Raw genomic sequence first — 9,956 nt, 5'->3', positions numbered from 1 at the left:
GAATGCAGAATAATGTATGCCCTGTCCTAGGAGCTTACAATCTAACATATAATATATAGGCTACTCCTGAGGGCGTGCAGAATAATACACACCCTGTCCTAGGAGCTTACAATCTAATATACAGTATACATGCTGCTCCTGAGGGCATGCAGAATAATGCACACCCTGTCCTAGGAGCTTACAATCTAATATACAATATACAGACTGCTCCTGAGAGCATGCAGAATAATGCACACCCTGTCCTAGGAGCTTACAATCTAATATACAATATACAGACTGCTCCTGAGAGCATGCAGAATAATGCACACCCTGTCCTAGGAGTTTACAATCTAATATACAATATACAGACTGCTCCTGAGGGAATGCAGAATAATGCACACCCTGTCCTAGGAGTTTACAATCTAATATACAATATACAGACTGCTCCTGAGGGAATGCAGAATAATGCACACCCTGTCCTAGGAGCTTACAATCTAATATACAATATACATGCTGCCCCACTCCTGCTTCCGGATGCCGGCGGCGGCAGGAGTGGGGCGATGCTATGAGCCCTGGGCTCTCATAAGATGTTGGCGCCGGTGAGTGAAGTCCCTTTTCCCATTGATTTCCCTGCGGTGGGCTTCAGGAAAATAGCAGCAGGAGACAGCGCATGCACAGATTGATATCTTGTCTTCTGAGATCTCAATCTGTGCATGCATTGTATCCGGTGGCCACTCTCCCAAAGCCCACCGCAGGGAAATAAATTGGAAAGGGGACACGGCTCACTGGCGCCGACATCTTATGAGAGCCCAGGGCTCACAGCATTGCCCCACTCCTGCCGCTGCCAGCATCCTGAAGCACCGACCCTGCCTCCTGTGACCCTGTTCCACCGCCGCCATCTCCCCACCGTTAAATTACCATTAAAACGGACTATAAGACGCACCACCATTTTATTTAAAAAATAGTTTTCCTATGTTCCACCCTAAAATTTGGGGTGTGTCTTATGGTCTGGTGCGTCTTGTAGTCTGCAAAATACGGTATATAATAATATAGTAGAGTTACAGACTTTGATCAGGCTGTGATCAGACTTTGATCACAGTGTCAGTTTTTCTCGGAGGTGGAGAGGGAAAAAAAAAGTTTCTCCAGCCTCTCCATTTTGTCAGTCTGTGAAAATGGAAATCCATAAAAATCTAAATAAATATAATGTATACATAGCGCTGTGGAATTAATGGCACTGTGTAAACAAGTAAAATAAATATATATATATATATGTATGTACACGTGTGTATTTGTGTGTGTTGTGCAGTCTATAAGTCTGTACACAGAGTGGAATACAGGCTGACAGACTTTCTATCGAGCCTGTACATAGATTTGAGCTCTGTGCTTCTGTCTGCTGCACAGCATGCTATAGAGCAGCTGTTTTGAGTAATCCGTGGATTTCTCAGGACCAAGTCCCCCACTGATCCACTCCATATAATGGCTCGCACACACAACTCATTTTTTTGTCTGAATGCTATCCATCACCGAGTTGTTTGCGGAAAAAAAAATCAGAGACAAGTCTGATTTTGATCCCAGTGTCGGATCAAAATCAGCAATGCAAGTCTATAGGTCCGTGAAAAAGTTGGAACACACTTGGATGACATCTGAGTACAGTCCGATTTTCACAGACTGACAGAATGGAAAAACCTTTTTTTTTTTTCCATCTCCACGTCCGAGAAAACAGTGATGCCACTCTGATCAGGATCAGAGTCTATAACTCTATTACAGCAGTTGCCGGTGCCTCAATTCTGCTCAAAATATCCTGTGGTTCTAGTTCCAGTCCTTCAGCTGCCATCAAGCTACTACGTTCTCCATTGTTTCTGCTTGGCCATCCTGCTGCGCCACCGTCATCTGTCCGTGCTTCATTATAGCTGCTCATCTGAACCAGGTGAGACACCTATTATTACAAAAAAGAGGATTCAATGATAGGTATTTAAGGAATCATCTTGATACACAAGAGAGAACACGTCACTCAGATGTTTGCTGAGATTTTTTAGGGGCGAACTAAACTCCACCCCACAGCCACACAATGTGTGAATGGGGCCTTAGTGTTAAGTGTTAAGTGAACAGCTACCTATCTGGACTTGTCTTCCTCAGGCTGCTGCCTCTGGGACACAAGATGGTTCAGGATTAGAACTTTACACATTCTGTACCAATTGTGATGTCATGTGATATCAATGATGTCATGTGCCCTGTGATGTCATACTCCCTGTGATGTCGTAATTACTGCCACTGCTGTGTTATGCATCAAGTTTCCAACATCAAGGAAGATTTGAATTAATAGAACAAAATCACAGGCTGCAAATAAAAACCAACAAATTGCTGAGGGTCTTCAAGACCACTGACACATGATCAGTTGATCACCAGCAAGTCCTCGTTTAGGGAAGGGGTTGTCCAGATTGGTAACTCCTGTTAGGCCGGGTTCACACTGGCTTACTAAAGAACCCAAATGTGCAGATTTTCCTTGGAATCTGGTCAATAACATTTTTTTAAATCATGAAGTCATTATAACAATCACAGTAATGGACACCTGATACTGCACTTTTTCATTTTCAGGTTAATGATGCAGTTCTGATCCCACCACTAACCCCCGACCTATACAATGTGTGAGTGAGGTGGTATAGAATCATAGAATCATAGAATGGTTGAGTTGGAAGGGACCTCCTGGGTCATCTGGTCCAACCCCCTGCTCAAAGCAGGATTCACTAGATCATCTCAGACAGATGTCTGTCCAGCCTCTGTTTGAAGACGTCCATTGAAGGGGAACTCACCACCTCTCGTGGCAGCCTGTTCCACTCATTAATCACTCTAACTGTCAAAAAGTTTTTTCTAATATCTAATCTGTGTCTCCTCCCATTTAGTTTCATCCCATTGCTTCTAGTCTTTCCTTGTGCAAATGAGAATAAAGATGATCCTTCTTCAATGTGACAGCCCTTGACATATTTGAAGACAGCTATTAAGTCTCCTCTCAGTCTTCTTTTTTGCAAGCTAAACATTCCCAAGTGAAGAGTTTCCTACCTGGACTTGTTCCCTTCAGGCTGTCAGGCTCTAATGAAACAAGATGGCTCAGGTGTTACACTTTGTACATTCTATACCAATTGTGATGTCATATGATGTCTGGTGTTTATGTGCTTTATGATGTCATCATAACTGCCTGTTTAACCCCTTCCCTCCCAATGACATACTATTTTGTGAACAGGTTATTTGGATGCAACGGCGCAGACAATGAAGGGAGAATGGTAATCGTCCAAAACTATTTATTTTTCTACCACAGAAAGGAAATTAGATAGATAGATAGATAGATAGATAGATAGATAGATAGATAGATAGATAGATAGATAGATAGATAGATAGATAGATAGATAGAGTCTACCTATCTATCTGGATATAAGCAGATAAACACAATGTTAGGAGTAACAACAATAAGATCAGTACAATACTTTACGACACTTACTAAACTAAATCCAATATCTTATTCAACGTTCTTTTTGAATACACTTTCCTTATGGTTCAACAGTCAAACAAATATTGATGCCTTTCTGTTTTAGCTCAATGGGCGCCACTCTCAACACTAGGCCCGTTGCTGTCATATTCTCTACAAGCGTTTTTGATTGTTACACTGGCACTAACGGGGTCACCAGTATTTCCCACTAGGCCGCATGTCCTTCATAAGTGGGCCACTTAGTACCCTGCATGTGCTCGTCACACTAGTCGCCCTCATTCTCTTCCAAAGCACTGCCACAGCACACACCCTGTACCATATGGCCGATAGGTTGCCATGGCAGCCAGGGGTCTGTTGAAGGCCCCTGTGAATGACATTTTGGTACTTCTATGAAACCCAGCGTGTGACCAGGCATAATAGGATACCATGATTAGGATTATATACTGCAATACTTAAGTATTGCAGTATATGTAGAGTACAAGCAATCAATCTATTGCAGGTTCAAGTCCCCTATGATTAGAAAAACATCAAAGTAAAAAATGTTTTTAAAAAAATATAAGACAAATAAAAAAGTCACCTTTTCTCCGGAAAAAAATAAAGACATTTAAAATAAGCACATTTGGGATCGCCGTGATTGGAAAAGTCCTGTCTATAAAACATATATATATATATATATAACAATTTTTAAACTGTATAAATATGTAAAATGCAATAGAAAAAACAAAATGCAATAACAGTAATCAAAATATAATATGTATCCCAATATGGTACCAATTAAATCTACCACTCGGTACACAAAAACAAGGACTGGAAAAACCAGTACCGATGATATGTGTGTCCATTTGTACATGTGTGCCATCCGTGTGGTGGATTTGGGAGCACAGATTTCACTGGATTACTTTTGGTGGGAACCACATCACTTTTCAAGAGCCTTTGTACCACCAGTAATGTGGACACCCTGTATAGTTATGTTAACAGATGACGAACCTGAGTGCGACTTGTTTTTTTGTGGGTTGAGTAGAAGATTATATTGGTGGCATTTTGGGGACAGAACATTTTGGATCACATTTATCCTGTCTGTGCTCTAAGCTGAGCACTTATATCAGGGTTTCCATCTAAATCTGAAAAATAAGTGATTCGGATAAAACCCCCGAGGGATCCATTCACTAATGAGGCAGCAGAGTTACTGTGGACTCAGTCTGGGTTCTGTTTGGCGGTATCTGGCTTTTCAGAAGTGTAGAAAACTGTTGTGGACAGTGCTTTTATGCACGCTTAAAAAGACAACTACCGCCGGATTATAGGCCAGACAGAGTCTTCAGTGTTCCAATGTGCCTCATTATAGGGAATGTTATGTCGGGGGTTCTGTCTGAATCATGTATTTCAGAGATTTACACGGAAACCCCGGTATAAGCACTCAGCGCAGAGCGCAGGATAAATGTGAGCCAAGCCTTACTGCAATCAACAAACAAATCAACAGCAGTTGAAGAATTGGTTTTATTTATTTTTTACGCTGTTCCTCATGCGGTATAAGTGATTGTGCTGCTGTCACACACTGGAAGACGCTTTTTTTTTGCAAAAACAAGTTTTTGCATCGCCATATTATGAGAGCTTGTATTTTTGGGGGATGAGTTGGCGTTTTTATTGGTACAATTTTTGGGCACATAATATTTTTTGATCGCTTTCTATTCCGATTTTTGGGAGGCAGAATGAACAAAAACCAGCAATTCAGGAATTGTTTTTTTGTTTTGTTTTTTATGTCCTTCACCATGTGGTTGAAGTGATAAGGCAGCTTTAATCTTCGGGTGAGTACGATTATAACTATCCCACATTTACATAATTTTTTTAGGTTTTGTCGCTTTTACACAATAAAAACTATTTTATAGAAAAAAATATTGTTTTTTCATCGCTATATTCTGATAGCTATTGCTTTTTTATTTTTCCACTGTTGGAGCTGTATGGCAGCTTGTTTTCTATAGAACAAGATGAATTTTTCAGATATACCATTTTTATTTACATTCAAATTTTTCATCACTATTTAGTCCACTGTTTTTCCAGCGATGTGATGAAAAAGCATAGTTTTTTGCCATGTTTGTTATCTTTATTTTTTTACGGCGGTTTTATAGATCGGGTCGTTCTCAACGTGCGATACCAAATATGTGGACTTTTTTTATTTTAGTTTTTTTTTGTTTTGTTTTTTAGAATTGTTTAAATCTTTTTCTTAACTTTTTTTATCTTTTTACTTAGTCCCTCTATGGGACTTTAACTTTTATTATTCTGATCACTGGTCTCATGAGACCACTCAGGCCGTGTAACAGGCCATAGTACCTGGCACACCAGGAGGTCATTATTTGACCTCTGGCTGCTATGACAACTATTGGTACGGGGGGTGCTGATGGGGATGAGAGAGGGAGCCCACTCCCTCTCACAAACCTTCCAAATGTTTGGATCCCTCTCGATCACAGCATCTGGAGGGTTAATCAGCCAGGGGCTGTGTGGGCTCCTGGCTGTTAGCTGAGCCGAGCTCCTGTGGTGATCATGCTAGAGGTGCTGATATTTCCGCACCTCCTGCATGATCATACTGTGATTGGTCAGTAAGATTGACTGGCCGATCACAGAAATCTGAGTGTGGGGACCGATGAAATGGGTCCTTGCATCTCTGCCCATGCCATTCAGCTGTCAGTGATCGCTGTCGGCACGGAAGTGTCAATGTGTGTTTACACACAGTGAGTTTTAATCCATGATGTACATAGCACAGAGGCGTAGCTAGGGTTTTGGTTCAGGGGGGGCAAAACTTCTGAGGGGGCCCCTAACCAGGTAACCCTGATTACAACTATGGTGGCGCACCCAGATAGTGGATGTAGGAGAACTTCAGCAGATGACCATGCTGCTACTAAAAATAATCTTTATACAAAGACCAGAACTGATATTCCCGCCATATGGTGACATCAGTCCTGCAGAACATATGAGATTACAGTACAGTTATATATAGTAACTTACAGCTGACGTTCTTTCTGATGGAATCGTTCACTTTTCCCATCTTTTCCATCTGGCCCAGACCGACACGACGACTTCTCCATTCAGGACTCGTCTGCAGAGATTACAACAAAAACACATTTGACTTCTTACATTTCAGGCATGTCCCCATCTATTCCCAACCTGCACAAACCCCTCTTACTGCTGATACCCCAATACTGAGCTGCCATCGTATGTGTCCCTATTACTGCACCTTCTGTGTGCCCTCTAGATGGTAAAACAAACCTGTTGAATATATTAATGCCGTGTGCAAATGCCCTAGAAAACAGTGCCCACATTTTTCCACCTAGAACGCAATAGTGCCCTCTGTGTGCCCCTTTGACACTCATAATAACCTGAGTTTCCCTCTAGTAAGTGCCCACTTAACATTTAATAATGTCCTGAGTCTCCCCCCATGTACAGCTCTCCTATACACAGTACACAGAATGATGCTCTCCTATACACAGTATAATGCCCCCCTCACTGTATAGTACTCCCCACACAGTATACTGATCCCTAAGTAGCCTCCAAACTGATGGCTCCAACACTGTATGATGACCCCCACACTATACAAAGACCGCACATTATCTCCCACAGTGTATGATAGATCTCACTATAATCCCCACTATAATCCCCTAAATAATCTTCATATGGTATAATGCACAAGATAGTCCTCCATATAGTAAAATGCAACCCCCATATTCTTCCATATAGTATAATGCACTCCCCATAGGCCTCTATATAGTAAAATGCACTACCCATTGTCCTCCATATAGTATAATGCACTCCCCATAGGCCTCTATATAGTATAATGCACTTCCCATAGGCAGACTCTATTTAATATAATACACCACCATCGGCAGACTCTATATAGTATATAGAAACCCAATGGCCTCTATAGTTTAATGCAACCTCACAGGCAGACTGTAAATAGTATAATGCACCTCTATAGGCCTCTATAGTTTAAAGCACCCCCATAGGCAGTCTATAGTATAATGCACCCAATAGGCAGAGTATATATAGTATAATTCACCCCTATAGGCAGACTCTATATTGTATAATGCACTTCCATAGGTCTCTATAGTTTAATGCACCCCCATACGCAGACTCTATGTAGTATAATGCACCCCATAGGCCACTATAGTATAATTCACCCCCATAGGCAGACTCTATATAGTATAATGCACCACCATAGGCCTCTATAGTATAATGCACCCCAATAGGCCTCTATAGTATAATGCATCCCATAAAAAAATTAATTCAATACTCACCTCTCCTCCTCGCTCCCCTGCTGCTCTGTGCGCCCGTTCATCTCAGGACATCGGGTGCCAAGTGATGGTGTCATCACACTTGTTGTATCTGCGCATTATATTCTGTTATTTTAGACATACCTATTATACCTCTATTATTTTAGACATACCTAGATCTCTCCACAGGTCTTCTCTGCCTCAGTATTACTCCCCCACTATACACAGCAGCAACAGAAATTACTAGGAGGTAGAAATCCTACATTTATTACCCTAAGCCGCTGCTTCATCTCCTGCCACACATCTCCCTCTCCTGTCTAACTCTGAAGTGTTACACTATTGTCACTCTGGTCTCCTGTACTTTATATATTATATTAGCAATTTCAGCACTTACTTCAGGACCTAAGTGATGTCACTTATCATGTGTGCAGTAAGCAGCCAATCACAGTACATGGGAGGAGCCCAGTCACAGGCATTGCCAATCACCCCACATGTGCATTCTCCTTGCTCTCCTCGGCTCCTTCCAGCCCCCAGTCAATGCTCCCTGTGGTGATCCGGCTCGCTCCCGTCTTTCACATTAAAGAGCTGGCTCGTGATGTCAGATGCAGAAGGATGGGAGAGGAAGCATCACGCATGGAGTCTCCCTGCTCTGCCTTGCGCAGCTCCGAGTGGGCCCCTCCGAGCGCTAGGCCCGTGGCCACCATCCCCTTTGCCCCCCGGTAGCTACGCTACTGATCATAACACATCATGATGTGGGAACTGACACCCACTCATGATGTGCTATGTCCATCATTCGTCGAAAAGGGGTTAAAAGTATTTATTGTTGTGTTATGCCACATAGACCTTAAATGAGACATGGGTTTCTATTTTGCCTGGAGTGTTTCTTTACTTTATTATTTATTAAGTTAAATTGGTTATTTATTAGTTATTATACACTGTGTTTCACATTATATAACAATATTACCACATTTTGCAGTAAAATTGGTTATCTTGTACTATTTCTATATAACTGCATGGTGGGCCCAAGAATGATTTTTCTTTGGTGGGCCCAAGGTACTCCAGTCTGATGCTGACTTCCATCCTTCGCTTCCGCAATTAAATTTACTACCACACCTGATGCCCACTTTAATATACAAAAGTAGACTTTCTTAAAATGACAAAAATATCACTATGTGGAAATATATTTCCAATGCAGAAAAGTGAAACTTGACAAATACAGTGGTGTTTGTTGTATTAATTATTGAGTTTTCTTCCTGCATTGCGATATCTTTCCTGTGTGTTTAAGAAAGGCTACAACTGTGCCGGCTGCTAAGTAAATCACCCCCAAATACTGTAATGTAGAACTAATGCTGTTATATCTAGTGTTGAGCGAATTTGTTCGGCGAATGTTCGGAAGTTTTAAATTCGGCACGAATATGGCACATTTGGATTCATGATCGCAAAGGCAAGCAAATTTTCTTAAAATCAGAAAAGTTAGACGAACTTGCGCGGGACCGCGAATACAGGGCAACCATGGCGTTTTGAACAGTTTTGTTAGCATAGTGCAAGTGTATGATCAGTGGCGCACTGTTTTTTTTGTTTTGTTTTTTTTCCTGTGGGCGGTAACTTTAACTGAGGAAAGCATGGCCAGTCAATCATAGCACAGGAAGCATCTACACTGTCCAGACATAAGAGTTTCTGCAATTGGCTGCAGAAATCACATGTCCTCTCAATATAAAAAGCGGCCAGGTTCCCTCAGCGCCATTATATCCATGTCACTGCTGGAGACAGACGCAGCTCAGTGTTCTCCTGTGTAATGAGAGATATTAGCTAGATAGATGGGCGCTTGTGTGGTAATCAGATAATGTAGATAATTCCTGGCCTGTGTACCTCTGCAACCGCCGGTAAAGCACAATTTTGGTGTTTTTGTGCAAATACTGAGATTCTGACAGAAACAGAGGGCCCATGTCATACAATAGTGCTGTGCACCGCAGGTATAGAGGTCCATGTCTCAGTATACCTAGAATCTTTTTTTGCACTTGCTAATGTGATCAAGCAAGCGCAGTGAACCTTTTCATTTAGTGGGGTTGAAATTGTGCTCTGCACGGTCTGCAGAGCTTCTTATTGCAGAGCACAAAATCAGTTTTTTTTTCTGTTGCTATTGTGATATTGAAAGCTGTGTGCACTAAAGTTTTTTTAGTGTCAGATACTATTTTAGTGGATTTGAACTTCAGATGGTTTCAGAGTTAAAAAATACA

At 41.6% G+C, this 9,956-nt stretch overlaps 1 long non-coding RNA gene across 1 annotated transcript; it reads right to left on the bottom strand.

Annotated features, from left to right (window-relative positions):
* Positions 1 to 823: 823 nt before the first annotated feature.
* On the bottom strand, positions 824 to 8,098 carry LOC141264260 (uncharacterized). The gene is made up of 3 exons (XR_012319860.1): positions 7,744 to 8,098; positions 6,458 to 6,548; positions 824 to 1,915 (listed from the first exon to the last, which is right to left on the bottom strand). It is a non-coding gene; the product is annotated as an uncharacterized lncRNA (long non-coding RNA).
* Positions 8,099 to 9,956: the final 1,858 nt, after the last annotated feature.

This window comes from Phyllobates terribilis, unplaced genomic scaffold (assembly GCF_046119375.1).
Source record: "Phyllobates terribilis strain yellow unplaced genomic scaffold, ASM4611937v1 Scaffold_4__5_contigs__length_816908805, whole genome shotgun sequence".
Classification (NCBI taxonomy): Eukaryota; Metazoa; Chordata; class Amphibia; order Anura; family Dendrobatidae; genus Phyllobates; species Phyllobates terribilis.
The sequence above is the reverse complement of the archived record's forward strand: the minus strand, read 5'-3'. Positions and strand labels throughout refer to the sequence as shown.